The 22,291-nt window shown below is 34.2% G+C and overlaps 1 long non-coding RNA gene and 1 pseudogene across 1 annotated transcript in view; one reads left to right on the forward strand and one right to left on the reverse strand.

Moving 5' to 3' along the window:
- Window positions 1-22,291, forward strand: part of LOC147826375 (uncharacterized) — a 147,825-nt gene that overhangs the window by 99,687 nt on the left and 25,847 nt on the right. The window lies entirely within an intron of this gene.
- LOC101701295 (serine/threonine-protein kinase TAO3 pseudogene) lies at window positions 6,029-7,475 on the reverse strand (annotated as a pseudogene).

The raw sequence follows: 22,291 nt of genomic DNA on the forward strand, positions 1-22,291 counted from the left end.
CAGACTTGTAATTCCCATTTTCAGTGTATTCTCTGCAATGTCACATTGGCTTTTCTAAATGTCAACTGATCTGTTGCTCTCTGGGGATAGCAAATTAAGTGCCAAACAATAAGCAGAATGGTCTTCACTGGAATAATGAATGATCTGCATTTAACCAGATAAAAGAAAGCAATTGCAAATATGAAGTACTATTTTGAGGTCCATTTTGAGTTCATTTTGGAGTATGATGGATAGTATTTATTTATTTATTTATTGCCACACAGAAACCTGGCTATTTCACCATTTGATATAAAGTATTATCCTATCCCCATTGAATTACTATGTCACGGGAAATAGTGCTTGACTCTATCTGTAAAGATTTATTTCTGGTCTCCCATCTTATTCCTTTGATCTTTATGTGTATCTTTATGCCAATATTGCCTTATTTTGATTATTCTGTCTTTATAGTATGTCTGAGATCAGGTAGTACAAGTGATGTAAATGTACACTTTTGTTTCATAGTTCTTCTATTTTTGCTTTTTTCAAATTTTCCATATAATTTAAGAATCAGTTTGATAACTTCCTCAAAAAAGCTCCACTGGGGATTTTTAGTGGAATTACATTGAATCTAAATAACAGTTTGAGGCTCAAGTTGTGGCTCAGTGGTGGTTAGCAAGGCCCTGGGTTCAACATCCAGTACCCCCCTACCAAAAAAAGATATGAAAAAAGACATTTGAAGAACATTGACATTTTAACAGTAATTAATATTCCAACCCATGAATATATCCCCATTCATATAGATTTCTTTAATTTATATTAGCAATGTTTGCAGATTTTTGTATATAAATCTGTCAAATAGTTCATTAAGTTGTTTGTAAATATTTCTTGATTTTTGATACTGCTATAAAGAGTGTAATTTTAATTTTATGCTTTGTGATCATACCTTACACAGTTATACATCACTTATCTACAAGAATATGCTCTGAGAAGTGCAGTTAGACAATGTCATTCTTGTGCAAACATCAGAGTGTATTTACACAAATCTCAATGTTACATAGCTAAGTCCCTCCAAATGGCCTCTGGATGGAATCAAGAAACACAGTAAGCATAATATGTTTGATTTTTGCATGTGTTCCATGCCAGACTGCCTTTATATAATGTTTTTAATGAAAAGGAATATACTTTCGATAAAGCAATAAAAGTTATAGTATAGTAAATATGAGTACACAAAGCAATAACAGTCCTTTATTATTATCAGATATTAGGTACTCTACATAATTGTGTGTGCTACACCTTTATACAACTGGTAACACAGTAGGTTTATTTATACCTGGAGCAATACCGAATGTGAATATTATTAAATATTTCCATGGCTATAGCAACATTTGCTGATGGATATGTTTCAGTATTATTAAAAACTTATGGGACAACTTCTGTGTATTCACTGGAATATTGACTGAAATGTTGTTTGACACATGGATGAGTATGGAAATATAATTTTTATAGGTGTATATAATATCCCTTGACTGAGTGTTAAACTCACTTATTTGATATATTTTTTTGATACGTGTCATAGTGTCATTTTTTTTTTGCTTGTGTATGTACATGACAGTGTTTCCTGTTAAGGCAAGATTACCTTTTTCTAACCCGTACACTTATTTTTTCATGTATTATTGCACTGATGTGGATCTCCATTATAGCATAGAACAGAAATAATAAATCCTGACAACATATGTTGCTCTACCTTTCAAGAGTATAGTATGTATTTTCATCATTGAAATGATTTTAGTTATTGGTGCCATTACGGATATCCTTTATCAGTTTGAGGAGGATATCTTCTCTTTGTAGATTTTTAGTTATTTTTTAAAAATATTGTAATTAGGTGTTGAATCTGGTCATTTTTTCCTTCCTGCTACTGTGTGAAAATATGTATTTTCTTCATTTTCTTAATGTGATTAATTTACAGGGGTTTGGTCAATTTCTCATGTTAATTCTCTCATTCCTGTCATGAAACCTCCTTTAGTATAATGTAATATCTTTTTTATATATTGTTAGATTTGATTGCTAAAATTTTTTTGAATATTTTTGTTGAACATTTTTGTGCCAATGTTAATGAGAATCTTGGTCTATATTACCTTTTTCTTACAATGCCTTTCTCTAGTTTTAGTGTGAAGATTATGCTAGTTTCATAACATGAGTTGCAGTGTTCCCTCTTCTAGTCTCTAAAACTATTAGTGAAAAATTAATATAAATCCTTCAAAAAGCATTCACAGAAATTAGCAGTAAAATCACTTGGGTTTATTGTTCTTTTGCAGCTAGGTTTGTGATACATTAAAATTCTTCAGTAGAAAAGAGTGCTATTCAGATTTTCTTGGCTTTGTTTTAAAGTACATGTTTGGAATACATGATGTTTACATTGTTCTTAGGGAATGGATACATGGAATCAATATATCTTGATTCTTTTTATTCCCCTTCCACTCCCCACCCATTTCCCTCCCTCTGTCTTTACATCCCTGTTCCCAGTTTTCATTATTATTATTAGTTCATGTTTGCAGACAAAACATATAAAGATTACACTCATTAAAGGTATTTCATACATGTACATCACACATCCTAAATCTTTTTACCTTCTCTTCCCCCCTCCACTTCCATCAACCTCAGACAACTGGACCATTCCCATTTGCAAAGGTTCTATCTTCTTGTTTCCTTTTATCAATATTTTATCTTGAGAGACATTTCTAAATGTGTTGTTTAAGAAATTTTGTGATTTTACCTGTTGTCAAATTCATTGACATCATGTTGTGCAGAATATTTTTTGGTTCATCATTTTAATACCTGAGGAATCTGTAATAATATCTCTAATTTCTCATATTTTCATTTGTTATTTTTCTTTTTTCTTTCATTAGTCTTAAAATTTATCATTTTTCTTAAGCATGGAAATGATAATTTTGTTTTCATTGATTTTTCTGATGTTTACCCTTTTCTTTTTATTTCATTAACTTCCATTTGTATTATTATTTTCTTTCTGCTCCCCTTTTTAATTGCAAATTTAAATAATCATAACTTTTTCCATATCTAAGTATTTAAAGTTAAAAATTGACTTCTACTCATTGTTTCAACTATGCTCAACAAATTTTAATCTTGTGTTTATAATAAGTTCATTTAAAAATTTTCTGATAAAATTTTTGACCTAGTGATTTTTTCTGATCTCTTGATTATTTAAACATATTGGTTCTTACATTCCCATTATTTGATATTTTTCAAATACTTAATATTTATTCATTGTTTAATACAGTGTAAACAACATATTCTGTAAGATTTTGGTCTTTTTAATTTATTGAAATTTATTTTATGGCACAACACATGGTCTTTCTTGATAGAATTCCACTTGTACGTGAGAAATTCACGCATAAATTCTATCATTGTTGAGTGGAATGTCCTACATACAAAGAATGATAAAAAATACAATGAATGTTTAAGTTTTCTAAACATTTATTACATTAAAATTGTCATTAATAGCCCTCAAAATACTCACTTTCATTTCAGACATAATTATCCCATCATTCTTGCCACTTTATGAAGCAGTTTTGGGAGTCTCTCTCAAGAGTGTCTTTAGTTGCATTATTGTGACTTTCTTGATGTACTGAACTGATTTGAAACATTTGTCTTTTATGGTCATTTTGACTTTTGGGAGGAGCCAGAAGTTGCATGGTACCAGGAACATTAAATAAGGTGGACAAGGACACATCATAATGTTTTTACAAGCTTGCTTTTTTGTTGGATGGCACTTGGCAGCAGCATTCAACTTATTTTTGCTCACACTTTGTAGATACTTACAAAATAAGACTCACAGAACTGTTTCAGAAAGTGGGCATTATGATGAGGCAAGTGTGCTGAAGCAAAGAGGAGTATTTGGAGGGGGATTAATAGGGCAATGTCTTATTATAATAAATTATTTTTATTTAAACATTACTGTGGATATGATCACACCTTGTACACTAAGCTAATTACATTGTTGTTTGTCAAGTTTACTTATTTTCTATCTACTTATCTGTTTGATGCTCATTTATAAAACATTCTTATTTTCTATCTATCATATCAATTATTGAACAATGAGTGTTGGAATTAACTATAGATGCAGACACAGCTATTGATTTTTTAAAATTTTTCCTGATTTTAATTAATACATTCAAAGTTCCATTAGTAGTACACATAGATTTAGAATTATGTCTTATTGATGATTTGACACTTATTATGAAATATCTTTAATAATATATTTTATTTTAAAATCATTTTTATTTGTTATTTACTCAGCCTCTCAATTGCATAATATATCAGAATAAGTAGTAAAAATGACAATAGAAATAATAATTTAAACTTCAATAAAATCAAAAACTTTCGTTCTTTAAGAGTCCCTGTTACTATAAGTGAAATCACAAGCCATAGGTAGGAAGAAAATATTTGTAAGACAAATATCTGATAAAGAACTTGTATTTAGATTGTATAAAGACTTTGTAATCTCAAGACAATCTAATCAAGCCAATTAAAAATTAGTGAAATATCTGAGTAGACACTTCACTGAAGATGATAAAAGAATGGCACTAAAAGCTGAAAATTGACTCAATATCATTGCAAAAAATATGAAGTAAAATCTTTTTGGGAGACCACAGTAAATGTGTTAGAATGCCTATAATTTTTTGAAAAAGATTAATTAAAACGAATTTTTGAAAAGATATGTGCAATCAGAATTCTTGGAATCCACATTGTTTCCCCATTGGACACACTTTGACAATTTCTTAAAGTTAAATTTACGTTTCCTATTTAATTCAGCCATTATACTCCTATTTACCTATAAGAAAAAAAAACACATTTATGCAAAGACTCATCCACAAATATTCACCATAACTTAGAGCACAAACTGAAACTAGCTCAAATGTCAGTCAGCAGAGAAATGGATAACTGTCACAATGTATCAATTAGTAAAATATTAATCAGCAATTTATTTTATTTTTCATCATTTTTTATTGTAAGAAAATACACAGTTTGAAAGTGTGAATAATGGAATATTTATGACCAAGAGATGGGACTCAGGAAGGAGCAGGGAAATAAAGAAAACAGTCAAGGTGATCTGACTGAGAGACAGTGTAAAATTCCAAATACTGAACTGGAAAACGAGGGAGGTAGGGGAGTGACAGGAGGAGGAAGTAAAAAAGTTTGATCAGAGAAACAGTTAAAATACAATATGAAAATAAGTAATACCTCTCCTTAAATTCCTTCTGTACACAAAATACATGATTTGCCAAAGCCCAATTTGTGCTACTGGGAATCTGTGAGCTCTGTAAGTGTATTCACATCCTCTGCTACCACAGAAAATGACTATGATACAATCAGAATATGCTGAAGACAAGTTAAACTCTTGCCAGCAGGTTCTTAAAAATCACAAGATCTCTTCACCCCGCCTACCCCCAACCCCCCAAAATTAATAATATGTCACCACTGATATGTACATCACAATTAGTTTCTGTAAAATGTATCAAATTTTCAATCTTTAATAAAACTTTGTTTTTTAAAGTCTTGATGAATAAATACCAATAAAATAAAATAATGCAGCAGCTAGTTAAGGTGTAAGGCTGTGGATATTGTGTCTCTCTCCCCCTTGGCATTTATTATTATTATTATTATTATTTTTTTTTTTTTTGCTTTACTTTCACAGATTTGTGGTAGTGAGTGATTGCTTAAAGCAATATATATCCACTTTGTTGTTGTTGGTTTACTGGTTATGTTAAAACTATCTCCAAGGTTTCACTGAAACATTTCAGATCACATCAATACTGTGATGTATACTATGAATAGAAGGGATGACTAGCATGTGGCCAGCACTGAAAGTTGACACGGGGTTGGGGGGGGAGGAAGGGCCCCTGGTGGATTAAGAATAAACAGACACTAGTCCGAGACGATGTCTTTAAGAGTGTGTGAGAGAGAGAGAGAGAGAGAGAGAGAAAGCAACTCCCATTAAAATGGGGAATGTGGTTTTGCAGGGTCTGAATTTTTTTCTGTTTTCTTTTTTCGTTTTTGTAAATGGCAAAACGTTTAATCTCATCTATAGTCCTCCTTAGGAAAATCTAATGTAACCAAATTCCATTCTGAGGCTCTCTATGTCAAAAGTTTCAATCTCTCGCTCTTGCCTTTCCAACAGGAACTTGATTCTCTCACTGCGTCCCTTCTGCAGGGCAGCCAGCTCCTCTTCAATCTTCTGCTCAAGATGTGCTCTGCGCAGAGACATCCTCTGCTCTAGCTTCTGGAGCTCGCGTTCATGTTGTGCCTCTGTCTGCATCTTGATTTTGCTCCGGTAGCCATTGAGCAGCTCCATTTCCTGCTGGAGCTGTAGCCTCAACGCCTGGCATTCTGCTTCTTGAGCCTCATCTAGCCATAACGCTTGAGAGGTCATCATTTCATTTATACTCTGTTCATACTGCTCTGCCAAAATGGCCAGTTTTCTCGTCTGCTCATCTTTCAGTGTCTTTAAGATTGTTTTGTGCTCATTCTTGGGAGTAGCTTCCAACTGGTGATTCTTGAGTGCTTTATACTGTTTGGCCTGTACTTTGCAAGAGTCCTGAAACTATTTTTTTAATTTGCATTTCCATGGCCTTTAAGTTTTTTGGCTGTTACCGAAGTTCCATGACTTTTTTCTGTGCAGTTCCCCTTCTCGCCTCTTATTGTACTCCAGCTGGTTTTCCAGTTCAGTCTGGTGCTGTAAACGGATCAGATCCATGCGTAACTTCTGTAACGTGTGCAGCTGCCCATATTCTAGCTCTCAGGTGAACTCGTTGTGCCAGATTAGCATGGCGTGCTCCATCTTCTTCTGTGTCCTCTTTTTATTTAGTTCCTCCCGAATGTTCTGCTGCTTCACCTTCGTGCCGCTTGATCATGATTTTCCTCTTGAAGAAACGACAGTTTTTGTCCTAGTACAGTCTCTGTTGAGTGAGAAGGTGGGCATCCTCTTCAGCCTGGGTATGCTGCAAGTTCTCTTTATGCTTGGATATCCGCCCTTGCTTTTCTTTCTTGGGTGTGCTATGGTCCTCATTCATTTCCTCTTTTATTTTTTCCTTACAAATCTTATGCTGCTGCTTCTGACTTTCTAAGAAAGTTGTCAAGTCTTTCTTCTGCTGGGCCAAGATCTGTTGCTGGAATTTCTTCTCATCTGCTGCAGTTACATTTGCCTCCTTTTCTATAATAGCCATTTGCTTCCTGGCCAGCTTCTCCAGCTCTATGGAGGAGTTGTTGGCATGCGTCTCCACCTCCTTCTGTAGCTTGAGGCTGTGCTCGTCCATCTCAGCCTTCAGCTTGTTCTCCAGGGCGATCAGCTGCTTCTGGTGCTGGAGCCGCATCCGCTTATAACCTGACATCTGTTCCCGCAACTCGTTCTCCTGCTCATGCTCATGGATCTGCCCTGTAACCAAAGATGCTGATTTGATCGTGGCAAAGTGCTCTCGGTTCGGTTCTGGTAGTGGAGGGCCTGGCTCTGAACTGACTGGGTAGGCCACGGCTCAGGCCTGGGATCGCCATGGCCTGCCTCATCCCTTATGAATACATGATCCTCCAGAATTACATATATGCAAAAGAAAAAATGAATAGAAAAAACAATGCAATGTACAGACTCCTTAGAACAGTTTGCTTAAAACACCATAACCAAATAATTTCTTTAAAAATGTCATGTCCATGTCTAGCAAGGAGGATGCTGGTGGCTTTTAACATAAAAGCGAGCCTTTGCCTCATTCCCTTGAAAGATCTGTGTTCTCAATTTAATTTTATTTGAGATCTGGTCGGTAAGGATCATCTTTCTGCCTAGAATCAGTGGAGGCTTGTGCTGAACTTCCTCTCTATCTTGTGCTGGGAAGACTCGGCAGTCACTGAGGGATCCTGCTTTCCAGTCGTGATCGTACACAGTTCTAGCACCTTCTCTCTAAAGTTTCTGAGTTAATCAGCAATTTTTTAAAAATTAGCTACTGACGTGTGCAAAAATGTGCAAGAGAACATATTGAATAAATGCATTTTTTGAAGTCCCTCCTGGCTTACCTTTAGGTACTGCAGACATTTGAGAAATCTAGCCAAGTAGGGAAGAACCACTTAGCTGATCGCAGACTAAATTGCTCCCCTTTAGAATCATGAACAAACCATATTTTTTAGTTACTAAGTTTTAGGGTAATTTGTCATACAATAGCTAACTTTCACAGTTGCATACTAAAATATGGGCCAAACTACCTCATATCTGTGAACAAAATTTCCCTAATTTGTAAAAAAAGCATGGGAAAAATGATACCAGTATGCATGTTCTGTAACTCAAGCTTTTAGTGAGGACCAAATGAAGCAACATATGAATGTATGCTGAAAATGTTAAGATTTATTTCAAAATTACTTTGTGAATGTATATTGTTTTTCTACTGCACAAAATTTCATGAGATATTTCTGGTTGAAATGTATTTGAGTTCAGGTTCTGAAATCACATTCAGATTCAGGAATCACATTTTATTGACTTTAAATTGGGCCTTTCACATAAAACATGTCAGTCATAAGATAAAACACAATATAATAATCATTCAAATAATTTTAAATTATTAGTAGAAGCAAAAGTACTTGGCCATTCTATGTCAGAGATACTAATAATACAAAAAAGTGTTGTATTACTAGACAATAATTTAATTCAGCCACTGAAATACTTCTCAATTAGAATAAAATATGAAAACTATCCCTATGATTGGGGGAACTGACACAGAGAATTTTTATAAAATTTATTTTAAATCGAACAAATAATTGTGTGGAAAGGTTCTTATGTATGAGCTCATAAAAGATAATGTATCAGTTTCAAACACCAATCTTATTTTTCATTTATTAATTTTACTTCTAAGACAGCTTCAATCATTATGTATATAAATAACACATAAAAATAGTTTCTTTCACCTTTTGTTTAAAAACCAATGGTTGATGCATCCTAGTTCTAAGTTAAGTTTTAAAAAATACCTGAAATTTGCATAGTCTATAATACTTTAAAAACTTAGTTAAAGCCATTAAAATTTACTAATTCATTGTGATGCAGAGATAATATGAGAATCAGCTGACAGGAAAAAAATGGGGTCAGTTAATGTACTCCCTCATTTTGACATGCCAAGTAGAATTCATTCAAGGAAGTAATTTATGTGTTTTTAGTTTTTAATTTTTTATTAGCACATTTGCAATACATAATGACTGCTGTCATTATCTGTGGGGAGTTTGTACATGTACATAACACATCTTAATTCTTTTTTCATTCTTTCACTCTCTCCTTTTTCTTCCCTCCCACCATCACTTGGCCACCTTTCCTTTTGCAAAAGATCTTTCTGTGTTTAAATCTACATGGATTGCTCCAGTATTATTTCCTTGCCAGCACACTGAGTATATGTTCACTCTTGCTATACTCATTTTTATCAGTTAATCAGCAGAACATGTTAAGTTTATAATTTAAGCATTATGTAATTTTTTGCTAAATGTTAGGCAGCAAACAGAATCAGCATCCTTGATATGAAGATCCACATTTTTATGGGATACAGTATACAACAAAAGAAATAAGGTACCAGTATTATAGAGTTGGAAAAAGTCTGGATGCTCAGCACTGGCTGTGTACAGGGCTTATTGATGTTTTCTTACCTCCTTGTATATTGCTGAGGCTGGTTCTGAATATTAGACTGTGATAGTCAGTGATCTATGTCACTTGTGCCTAGAGAACTTCAGAAAAACGTGGGTCTTCTCTTATTTTCTCATTCTCTCTCCCTTCCTCCTACCAATCATGCAAATGTCAGTTCCCAAAATATATTTTGCAATTGTATGTTGAAGATGGCAAACTCTGTACCACCCTTGCTGACCCATATTGAACTATGATATGCGCTAAGAATAAATCTATTGTGTTAATGCACTGACATTTTTGGATGAAATATTATATATTATGACTTCGAGTCTACATTTTTTTTTCTTTTGGTACCAGGGATCGAACTCAGGACCTTGCGCTTGTGAGGCAGACATCAGCACCACTGAGCTAAATCCCTGGCCCTTGGTTTACCTTTTCTAATTCTTACATTTACTTTATTTATTCAACTAACATTCACAAAGTACCTGCTAGTGACATGTATTTTTCAAAGAACATGGCAGGCAAGAATCTTCACTCTGAGAGCATATATGCTAGTATAGGAGACATAAATAAGCATACATTTAAGTAAAGGAAATGGATATGATAATAAATACACATGCACATTAAAAAAATAATGAAAATGGTTGTTGATTATGGGTTGAATCCTGGAATCAGTAAGCCAGAATATATGACTGGTAATAAGTGAGTGTTCCTGCAGGTGCAATGGCTAGGGCCTGACTATGGAAGAAGGTAATGATGAAGTTGAGGCCACAAATCTGGAAAAAAAGATTCCTTCGCAGAGGCAATATTGAGTGCAAAGAGGCTGTGTCTGGAAGGACTTCACATGTTTTTGAAACTGAAAGAGACTTACAGGCTGTAAGGAAGGAGAGACTGACACATAGTTTAGATTGGAGAAGCAGGAAGTGGCTTTAGAAAACTTTAGGGGAACAGTTACTCACTTTTATGTTTATACCAAATACAATACAAATACATTCAAATTTAAATGAACTAAAATTTAGAAAGCACACAGATATATTAAGTACTATATACAAGTTAATATGAGTTCTTATTTTCTCTGAAAAAAAATGTCACTGATTATTGTGGGATGTATTGGTAGGGTATAATGAAGTTAAGGAAAGTGGAATATAGTTAAGATGCTATCATGATGTCCAAAATGATGCCAATCACTTAATCTAAGGCGATGGAGGCAGAGACAGAGAAACATGGATGGCTTTCAGGTATCACAAGGCAATAATGTGGAATAAGGAAAAGAGAAAGGGCAAGAAGCTCTCCTGGATGGTTGGCATTACTTTTGAGAAGGTGATGCTCTTTTGAGGATTAGATAAAAATAGAGTATTAATCAAAGATTTCATTTTAGACATATACAACTTCAGATGCCCGTGAGACATTCATATGAAGAGATCAAACAATCAAGGGAAATAATTGAATATGAAGTTCAAAGGAGAGTTGCAGGGCAGAGCTGTTTATTAAAAAATTATTAATGAAAAGATAACCTTAATTCCCAGAGCAAAGTTAAATCACCAAACAAAGAATATGAGTAGAAAGGTGTGCCAAGAACTAGGCCTAATAATATTTAAAGGTCTGTCCTTCAGTTCATACCTGTACAACATGTGACCTCTATAGGATTTCTATAGGGTGTGTCTTTGGAATACACCATTCCATCAGTCTGCAATTCCTTATCTGTCCATGCCTCTTCATTCTGTCATTACCTGCAGGATTGGTAGAACTCTTGCCACCCTGTCTCTATTTCCCAGTATCTTCTCTCTTCTTTCATGTTTGATATTCTCTCTTGTCCAGTCAAGATCATGGACGTTCAGGCTGTTTATTGAGGGAAGTTAATAACGATTGTTTTGATTATAGAAAATATCTTTTTTGCAACAACCCTTCTAGTAAATCTCAACCAGCATATAGATAGTAACCCTCCTATTATAATGAAAGCTGGAGTTTCTCCCATGGGATATTCCAATATCTTTTACCTGACATAAATGGACTCATTAGCTAAAAAGTGACTTTGAATCTTGCATGTTAGTGACAAATTTAGTAAAATTAATATTTTTAATTGAAATAATCATCTCTAGATAAATCACCATTCCATCTGCACAAAATCACAATTCTCAGGCATGTCTATCCTTCTCTTTTTACCTTTATTACCATTCTAAGTAATGAGTGCTTACTTCAGCAGCACATAATACCATTCTGAGTAATGGTTACTGAGAATATTCCAGAAGTCTTGCAGAACTGTGGAAAGGAGATACCGGCAAAATATGTGTCAGGATATGGGATATGGATACCTGATTTTAAAAAATAATAAAGCTCATTTTTATCAGAGTTCCTGAGTTTCACAAATATTCCCAATTACTCTTCCAGAGTTTGGCTAAAATGGAGAAACAAAGACAAGAATATATACTTCAATACTGTTGCAAACCGGAAAAAATACCATAAATTGGTCTCATTTATAAAATGGAGAATTTGTTTCCACTATTTTTTAACTACAAGTTTATATTTTTGTTCATTTTATGTATTTTTATTATTACTTATTTGCTACTGTTTTGGAGACTTTCATCTGGGAACAAAATAAAATTTAAAGAAGATAATAAATTTGTTTCCCTGATTCTTGATGGATCATGAGCTAAAAGTTGTCTTGTATTACACAATTATGTTTATAAAGCAAACCATTTTAATCTTATGATCATTACATTTATATGTAGGTTTCATTTTAAGCATTCTTTTGTAGAAAAATAATATTACTGAATTTACCATTTGGAGTTAGTGTTTCTTTCTTTAAAAATGATTTTACCAGTTTCTCTTTTAAAATTATTTTACTGATTTTTCAGAGCTAAGTCTTTGGCCTCCTTGCCAGCAAATAATGCACTGCCCATAAAAATCATTTTTTATCATTTTTTAAATCTGACAACAGCATCATATTAAGAAAAAAAGTTTCATCAGTTTAAATCCTTGCAATATTGGATGAAAGAAAATTAAGGGAAATTTTTCTGTAAGACAATTACATTTCTGTCCTTCAGACAAAGAATAATATCTCCTTTCTTGGCAAATTAAAACAATTTTTTTTGATAGTCAATGAATATTTATTCATAAATACTTGATAAGTTTAAATGTATTTTGAATGCTCATTTAATATTCAGATATTATGTATTCATTGTGTGATAAATGTAATACAGGTACATTGTAAAATCAATACAACTTTCAGTTGAAATAAACTACCTGCAGGTCTCATTCAAAAGCTTTGGTTTTTATATATTGCCAATTTAAGAGGAAAAATCTCAGAGTGCTTGTGGATTCATGAATATCATGAATTTCACAGGGAGAACTATTCAAGTGCTCTGCCTGTGGAGCTAATGGGCTGCCTTTTCCTGAGCCCCCACAGTGCCAACCCCTGCAGGCCCCCAAGGTTGGTCTTTATGTGAATACACCTGAGCTCTTGCTGGGGGCAGTCTTGTAACACAGAGCCGCTTCCTCTGGCTCAAAAAACACTGTCTGACAAGGGTGTTAAGAAGTGGGGAATCTTAGAGTTTCACAAGGAAGTTAAGTGCTCTGGATGGTGGTCACAGTGGTTTTTTGTTTTTATTGTTTGTCTGTTCTTACATCATAACAAAGCACATTCTTTTCTTTTGGAAATCACTCTTCCACCTGTTGGTCATGTGCACTCTCAACCATCTTCCCACCATTAATTAGCTTCCTAAGCAGCCCTATGACTCAGACCTGGGCAAACAGAGGCCATGGTAATTAACCTGTGGTGTTTAATCCAAGAAAAACCATCCAGAAACCAGAAAATAGTTGTCGGTTTGCTTCTTCTTTTGCTGCGGATGTTTGATAATACAATGACTCTCTTTGCTGCAATTATCAGTTATGAGGTTCACTTAAATCAGGAGACAGTGGGGACGGACCATGTTGTCACCACAGGATTACACAATAGAATTTGAAAGATTGATGTTATTATAGAGGAAAATGAATTTGGGAGACAGATACAGTTGTGAAACCTAATTTGCAAATCTTGAAATAATAAAAATTATATAGTTTATCTAAAGTCATCTGAGTTAACATTTTAGCACATTTTATTGGTCTGTTTTTTCTCCTTTTCTTTCTCTCTTTTATATATGCATATATATGTACATGTAAATAACTTTATATATATATGCAAATAACTATTTAGAACTATTTTAGATTAAATTACATATGTTATTGTGGCCCTTTATCTGTAGATACCGCAGTATATTTTAAGACAGGGATATTCTTTTACATTAATGTATCATATCACTGTACAATTATAAACTTGACAAATTACATGGATGTAATCATTCTAGCTCATCTATGGCTCAGATTTCTATTTTTTGTAGTTACTCATTAAAATGTCCTTTAAAGAAAACCCACCCCCATCCCTATAGAGGCCAGCAAAGACTAAGATTTTAGACTCATTCCCTCTGTTTATTTAGACTCCTTTAACCAAAGCATTTCTATGGCTTTTGTTTTTATAACACTGACATTTTTGAAGAATACAGTCCCCCTCGCTTTTTTTTGGTAATAGATCATTTGTCATCTTTTGCCTGTCTGATATTTCATCATGATCAGATTGAGTTTTCACATTCTCAGCTGAAAAACTACACCCCGATACTGTGTCCTACTCAGGGAATCATATCTATCACATCCATAGCTACACATAGTTTATATTTGAGACTTGTTGCTGATGATAATTTTGATCACTCAGTCAAGGCATTTCCTGATCTCTCTTCTATATACTTAATTTTTGTGCCTTGCAATTAAGTCAGTGTTAGAAAGTACTTCGAGACCATGAGAATATTCTCTTTCTCATTAAAGTTTTCCAGTAACTTTAGCATTTAGGAATGATTATTGATTTACTCATTTTATGTTTAACAATTAGAATTCTGTGTGTACATAGATCATTTTGTCACTGAAACATTTTATGTTGGGACAGCTCTATATTATGTTACAAGAAATACTGAAAAGGGATTAGATATACTTTTTACCTAGTTTTATCCAATAGTAACATTTCTCTACTTTTTTGTGGCATGTCTGCTTGTTCCTGAATTCACATTCCTTTCATCTCTTTGACAACGCTAATCTGTTCCAACTTACATAATTTTGTCCTTCTGAAATGATATGCAATGGAATCATGCAGTATGCAACCTTTTGGGATAGACATTTTCACTCAGCATAGTTCATGTGATTGAATAATATTTCATGGCATGGATGCATCCCAGTTTAGACTCCTGTTTTCAGCTTTTTACTATTACGAAGAAAACTGCTACACTTATCCATACATAGGCATTTCTAAAGACAAAATTGTATTTCTAAGAGATAAATGCAGTTACTGGGTCAAGTAGTAATTACATTCCTAACAGAATGTCAAACTGTTCTGAAAGGGCTGGGGATTTAGCTCAGTGGTTCTGCCACCTGCCTCACAAGTGCGAGGACCCGAGTTCATTCCCCGGTAACAAAAAAAACCAAAAAACAAACTGTTCTGAGAGTGGCTCTATATTTTATGTAGCCACCAGGAATGTATGAGATCCATTTTCTCTGTCTCTTCACCAGCATTTGATGTGATCATTATTTCAACAGTAGCCATTTTTATAGATGGGTAGGGATATTTCATTTTGATTTTAAGTTTAATTTCTGAGATGCCTAATGATGGTGAATATCGTTCCTTGTGTTTAGTTTCTATCATTATCTTTTTCAGTGGTCTCTCTCTGTCTTTTTGTTGGACACATGCCTTATAAATATTATCTCCAATTTTATAGGGCTTTTTTCCATCTCTGATAGATTTTGCAAAGGGTGAATATTTTAATTTTGATGAGGTCCAATTTACCACATTTTTCTTATATCAATCATGGATTTTATGTCAAGTCCATGAACTTTTTGCCCAGCTTTACATCATGAAGAATTTCTTCTGTATTTTTCTTTAATGTGTTATAGCTGTATATATATGTTTATGATTTATTCTATTTTATTTTATAAATATATTGTGATTTTAAGGATTACATAATATAAAATTTGATGTCTTAACCATTTTTAAGTGGATAGTTCAATAGAGTTAAATACATGTATATTTCTGTAAAACAGATATCCAGAACTTATTCATCTTACCAGTTGGAAACTCTTCCTTCTCTTCTTGTAGTAGATGCTGTTCTACTTTCTGTTTTTAGGGTTTTGACATTTTTTAATACAGTGTATAAAGGAAATCACACAGTATTTGTCCTTTAAAACAAATGACTGGCTTATTCCTTTTTTAAAAAAATAAGCTGTAGGGCTTATAGAAAAATTACTCCTTTTTCCTATCTGTGGGTGTGCAGTTAAATTTAAACTACTATTGTAAAAGCAATCTTTCCTGTATTTGATTTTGCACTTTTGTCAACTATTAGCTCCTACCCCTTGATGGTGGGGACCTAATCCAAGGCCTTTCCACTGAGCAATAGTATATCCCCAGGCCTTTTGTTTATTTTTTATTTTAAGACAGGTTTTACTAAGTTGGCAAGTTTCTCAGGCTGGACTAAAACTTGAGATCTGCTCGCTTCAGCCTCCCAGAGTGCCGGGATTGCAGGTGTGCGCCACCATGCCTAGCTAGTTAGCCATGTTTATACCAATCTTTTTTTTTTTTAATTGTAAGCCTTTGCCTTGAAATTCACAAAAGATTCTTTATCTGCAGTTTATTTTGCACTCTTTTTGTTTTATTTTGGCCTCAGTGTAATTTGAGTTTCATAAATGAATTGAGAAACTTCCCCCTTCTGTTTTCTGGGAAAGATTGGGAGTAATTTGTGTTAATTATGCTTTTAACTATTTAGTAGAACATTTGGAAGCTTATTTTTTATTACAAATTCAAGTCATTTAACAGTTACACAGCTGTTCAAATTATGTATTTCATGTTGAGTGAATTATAGTAGTTTGTGTTTTTTAAAAAAATGATCATTTTCATCTAATGGTCAAACAATTTATACCTAACAAATTATTTATTGTAATCCATCCTTACTCTTGATGTCTGCAGGTTCTGTACTGATATTGTCTGTTTTATTCTTGACACTGATGTTTTGTGTTTTTTAAAATTCTGTCTTTTATTTTGATGAGTCTCCCTAGAATTTTGCCAATTTTATTCACCCCACAACAACAACTCTTTTTCTATTGAATTTCTCCATTGTTTTCTTTTTACCATTTTGATTTCTAATCTGAGGTTTCTTCTGTTTTCTTTGATTATTCTAGGTTCAGGAGATGGTTGCTCAGATTATTGATTTTAAATACGTCTGTCTTTTATAATGTATGCTGTATCATAGTGTCATAACCTTCCCTCTCACTATTCCTTTAGCTATGTTCCACAATTTCTGTCTTCTAATTGTTGTGTTTAGGCCATTTCTATTTAATGTAATTATTAATGTTAGGGCTGAATTTTGCTAATTTTTGTCTATTTGTTATCTTTTTAAAAGACAAATTATGTTTTCTTTTTTCTTATCTACTCTTTCAGTGGCTTTTAGAGATATTTGTGTAGTTAAAATAAATCATTTTACAAAGAGAAATTTGGGATTTGTCCTAAGATTCTGGGTAATGTGTTATAGCTGTATATATATGTTTATGATCTATTCTATTTTATTTTATAAATATATTGTGATTTTAGGGTCACTTGGAGGTCCTTGAAGTGTCATGATTGATGAGAATATCTTTGCTCCCCAAGTGTTCTTATTCCATAGCATACTGTACAACAATCCAGTGCAGGATGCGATTTGGGGTATCTTAGGCAAGGTGATGATAGGAGCCGGGGTTTGGGTCACAACTATTAAGTTGGCTCTGCTGTAGTTTGCCCTTAGCTAAGTGAGCAACCAGAACTGTATGATGAAGACCCAATAAAAAGTCTAAAACCAAGGCTGAGGTGAGCTCCCCTGGATAGTCATACTTCACATGTTTTAAAACATATCAATAATGGGGGAGCTAACACTACCCATGGCCCTGTTGGGAGAGGCTGGATGAAGGCTGCAGCTTTGGAATCCTTCTAGAATCTGTCCCTTTGCATCTCTTCTCTTGCCTGATTGTCCTGTTTTCTTGTGCTGTGATAAACTACATCAATAAGCCTAACAGCATTCAGTACATTCTATGAATTTTTCCAGCAAACTATCAAATTTGAGGATAGTCTTCTGGGTTCCAGGAGTAATAATTTTTTTTGTAATTTGGGGGGAGGCTGCTTGAATATATGGCATTGCACATGCTTAGCTCATGCTCTACCAGTAAGCTATACCTCCACATCCTAATAATTGTCATTGGAAGAGACAGTTGGCAAGTCATGGTGACACACACCTGTAATCCCAGCTCTCTGGAGGCTGAAGCAGGAAGATTGCAAGTTTGAGGCTGGCCTGGGCAACCTAGCAATTTAGTGAAATCATACCTCAAAATAGAAAAACAGTAAGGTTGGGGGTGTAGCTCAGTACAAAGGTCCTGGGTTCAATCCTCAGTATAAAAGAAGAAGGGGAAAGATAGGAGGAAGAGTAGGAGGAAAAGGAGAAGGGGAAGAGAAAATGAAGAGGAGGATTTGAACTGTGAATAGTTGAGGCCAATGCCTGAATTATACAGATGATGTCAGAAGAAAAAGTCGTCTTGTGGACTGTTGCTTAGCTTCATCATGTTCATTTTATGTGCATTTGTTGTCCCAGTCTTTTGGGGTTGTCATTTTATCAGACTGAGCAGAGCATATATAATTTGCTTTCTTTTATGATCCTTTATTCACCCTCATTTATTATATCATTTTCCTAAGTGTTTCCTCTATGCATAGTCAGAACTGCTTCAGCATTTTAATTTTGCTTTAAACATGAGACTTCATTTAGAACCCAAAGAAGGAAAGAGGCCTATATAATCTTCCAACACTTTCGCCGTTGTGTTCTTTCATCCTTCTTGATGATTCAGGGCTCCTCTTTTTGCTGTTTCTTTTCTGTTCAAAGGAATTATTTTAGTTATTCTCTTTCCTTCCAGTTTTTAGATTTTATTAGTACTGGCTTACCATGCGTAATAGTTACATCCCTCTTGTGGTCTTGGTACATATACGTAACACATAGAATTCTCCTTCTCATCCCCTTCTCCCCCACCTCCTCCCTCCATCTCTTTGTCCCCTTCCCCTTGGAAAAAGATCTATCTCCCTACTTCCTATTTTCTGTCTTTTATTTTGCCCTTTATATTTTTATTTTCTCATATAAAATAAATTGTGCAATACTTAAGCCATGTGTCTGATTTATTTCACTTAATATTATGGTCTCAAGGTACATCCATTTTCACGCAGATGGCTCAAGTTTATTCTTTATGGCAGAGTAATACTCTATTGTATATAAATGCCACATTTTCTTTTTCCATTTGTCTGTTGATGGTTGTATGAGGCACCTCTAAGATTCAGCTATTCTTGTAGAGTAGATTTGCTAATGAGAAATCCTCTTTTCTTCATTTAAGAATGTCTTGGTGTCTCCTCACCTGAAAGATATTTTCAATATTGTAAGATTCTGGGAAGTTCTTTTCTTTCAGCATTAAAAAAAATCAGGTTACTTCCTCTGCCTTTCATGCCTTTTGATGAGAAATCCAAGGTCACCTGAATTTTTTTTCCCCCAGAAATATGAGGCTTGGATGATTTCAAGAAAACTTTGCCTTTAGGTTACTCAAATTATTTTTTCCCCCTAGAAGCTGATAATTCTCTGGATGATGTCAAGATTCTTTCTTCATCTTTAGTTTTCAGAAGTCAATGAAATGCCTTGTGTTTATATACTTGTGTTCACCTAATTTGGGATTTTCTCAGCTGCTTGAATCTATAGTTTCATGTTTCTTACTGTATATCTCATATTTTCAGCCATATTTAGCAGAATACATTTTTAGTCTCAGTCTCCTCTTTGTTTAACCTCCCAGGATTCTGCTGACCTGAATATCTGACCTTGTGTTACAGTCTCATAACCGCTTGAGGCTTTTTCTTGCATTTTCTTTTCTCTTGACTGCCAAGTTTGCTTAATTTTTACACTTTTATCTTCCAAATATCTGATTTTTTCTCTCTTCTTTCTATTCTGCTATGGCTCTCATCTGTTGCGTTTTATTTCAGTTATATTTTAAAAATTTCTCAGTCCTAATGTTTCTATTTGGGTGTTTATAAAATGGTATTTTTGTCCTTATATTTTTGCTCAATTTTCCTGCTTATTTGCTGAGTCTTTCTATATTCTTTTAAGTTGTTAAAGTTATGTGTTTTTCATCAAAGCATATTTTGAGGATTGCTTTAAAATCTTTGCCAAAACCAGGCATGGTGACACACTCCTGTGATCCCAGCATTGAGGAGGCTGAGGCCAGCCTGGGTTACATAGTGAGACCTTGTCTCAAAAAATAAAACAAAATAAATCTTTGCCGGATAATTCTAATGTTTGTCTTATCTTTATGTTTGCATCTATCAATTTCCATTGTTCATTCAATTGAGAATTTTTTTTCTTGGTGTGATGAGTGATTTATTTTTGGAATCTAGATATTTTAATGTTGTGTCATGCATCTCTGGATGGATCATATTTAATCCTTCATCTTTAACTGGCTTTTTTGGCATTGCTCCTTCAGGGAAAAGGAATAGAGTACTGTTTATTACTTTCTTATGGAGAATCAAGTCCAGAATTCTCATTTAATCTTTGTTGATATCTGAGGATTCTCCCTTTTAGTACTGGGGTGCAAATTGGACCTCATTCTCCACTAGCATCCCTCTTATACTACTACAGTGGGGATGCAGGGGTTGGAGCCTCATACTCCCAGGTGTGCTCTGCTGATACACATGAGAGGAATGTGCTTCATTTAATCAGCAAGGCCACCTGATTGCCTCTGAATCTACTTCTGCAGGGATATTGAGACATCTCACAAGAACTCCTAGTTAGGTCTAATTATGACTGCACAATAGAGAATTTGTTGAGTGGCCTTGGCTTTCTTAGGAATTATGGCCTTTGCATAGGATAGAGAGGGAACGAATAGATAGCATGAAGCTTCCTGACCCACTAATCTTTTGTCACTCTAGCTGTAGATGAGGCCATAGTTTTGTCTCTGGTATTTCCTGTAAGTAAAATATTTTTCTAAAAACTGTCTTTCTCATTAAACTAACTTTATTTGGTACTTTGCTAGAGAGGCTTCTGATGGGGATTTGTATTCTTTTCTTTGTGCCTATTGATTTTTCTGGATTGTCATCTTTGGCACCAAGTATAGGATACACAGAGTAAAAGGAATGCAAAGCAATCATCACAGTAGCTTTCCACAGTCACTAGATCACTAGCCAGTTTGCCCTTCAAAGTGTTCTTATTATGTTTATTTGTTTTCTTTTTGAGACAGGGTCTCACTATGTTTCAGGCTGGCCTTGAACTCACAGTATACCCCATGCTAGCCTCAAATTCATAGTGATTTTCCTGCCTCAGAGTGCTAGGATTAAAGATGTGCACAAGCACATCCAGCCGTGTTCTCTCTTTTGCTTTACATGTATTTTAAAATGTTTTTAGTTGTATTTAGCAGGAAGAATGGGCAACATATGTCTATTCCATTTGCTCATAAGTGAATCTCCAAACAGATTTTTCTAAATGTCTCCCCAAGGCTCATGTTTCTGGTTAGGTGTATTTCAAAAGATGTAGTATAGTAGTTACTGGGGTTTCTTATCAATAATGGCTATTCTGTAGAGTAACGTCAGAATGAATGGTTACGGAGGCAGTTTGTTGAGAGTGGTTTGTTTTAGCTGTTAGGTTCCAAGAAAGCAGAGACATGTTTTCTAGTGTTTCTGCTATATTTACAGTTCCTAGGAGAGTTCCTGGCATATGGTAGATACCAGTAAGGACCTTTGAAAGAATGAATTGTGTTGGAAATAATTAAAGACAGAAAAATGATAGTTCCTAATTGGTTTCTGAACTTGACCTCCAGCTCTTAATATTTTTTGTGGTATTTTAAACATCTTTGAAGGATCATTAAAGTGCATTTGGTTACACTAAAATTATCTTTAATCAGTAGGTTCCATGATAAAGTTGGTTATTCTAATCACAAATGAATGATGACTCTGTAAAGCCTATTTCTTCTGTTCTGAGAAAATTTCAATAATTTTCTTGAAAAAATGTGAAGGAATGCATCATAGGATCTGCTCCACTGGGTAACTTAGCAGCAATATTTGCAAGATCCCTTTGGGTGCAATTCATTACTTCATTGCTAGAGCCTTCCTGACTTAAGAGAAACCAGGAGATAAGGAAGAATGTGATAAATCCTGCTGTGTTAAAACCCATTTCTGCTCGCAAAACCACCCTTGGAAACTTTTTGTACAGTAAAAATCCAAGTAATTGAGAAATAGTTAATATTTTTCCATAGTAAATCCCACTAGTGAGGAAGGAAAGTGCCGCTAAGATAAGCAGCAATCTGCCAAATGATTCAAACAAATGTGCTTTTAGAAACATGCAATTAAAAAATAAATTAAAGTGGTGAGTGAGCATGTGATGTTTTATTTCTTACAGTTCCACCTATAAACGTCTATACTTTGGGACCCCAGAAAGGATAAATGAGTTTTTTCTCTGTTTTATTAAATCTGTAAGTCATTGAAAATATATGAAATTACACTTCTTTCCTCATATCCCACTCATATGCAAGAGAGGTGAAAAAGTG

Source organism: Heterocephalus glaber, unplaced genomic scaffold (genome assembly GCF_053883595.1).
Source record: "Heterocephalus glaber isolate CG9 unplaced genomic scaffold, H.glaber_assembly_v1.0 deba00001472, whole genome shotgun sequence".
NCBI lineage: Eukaryota > Metazoa > Chordata > Mammalia > Rodentia > Bathyergidae > Heterocephalus > Heterocephalus glaber.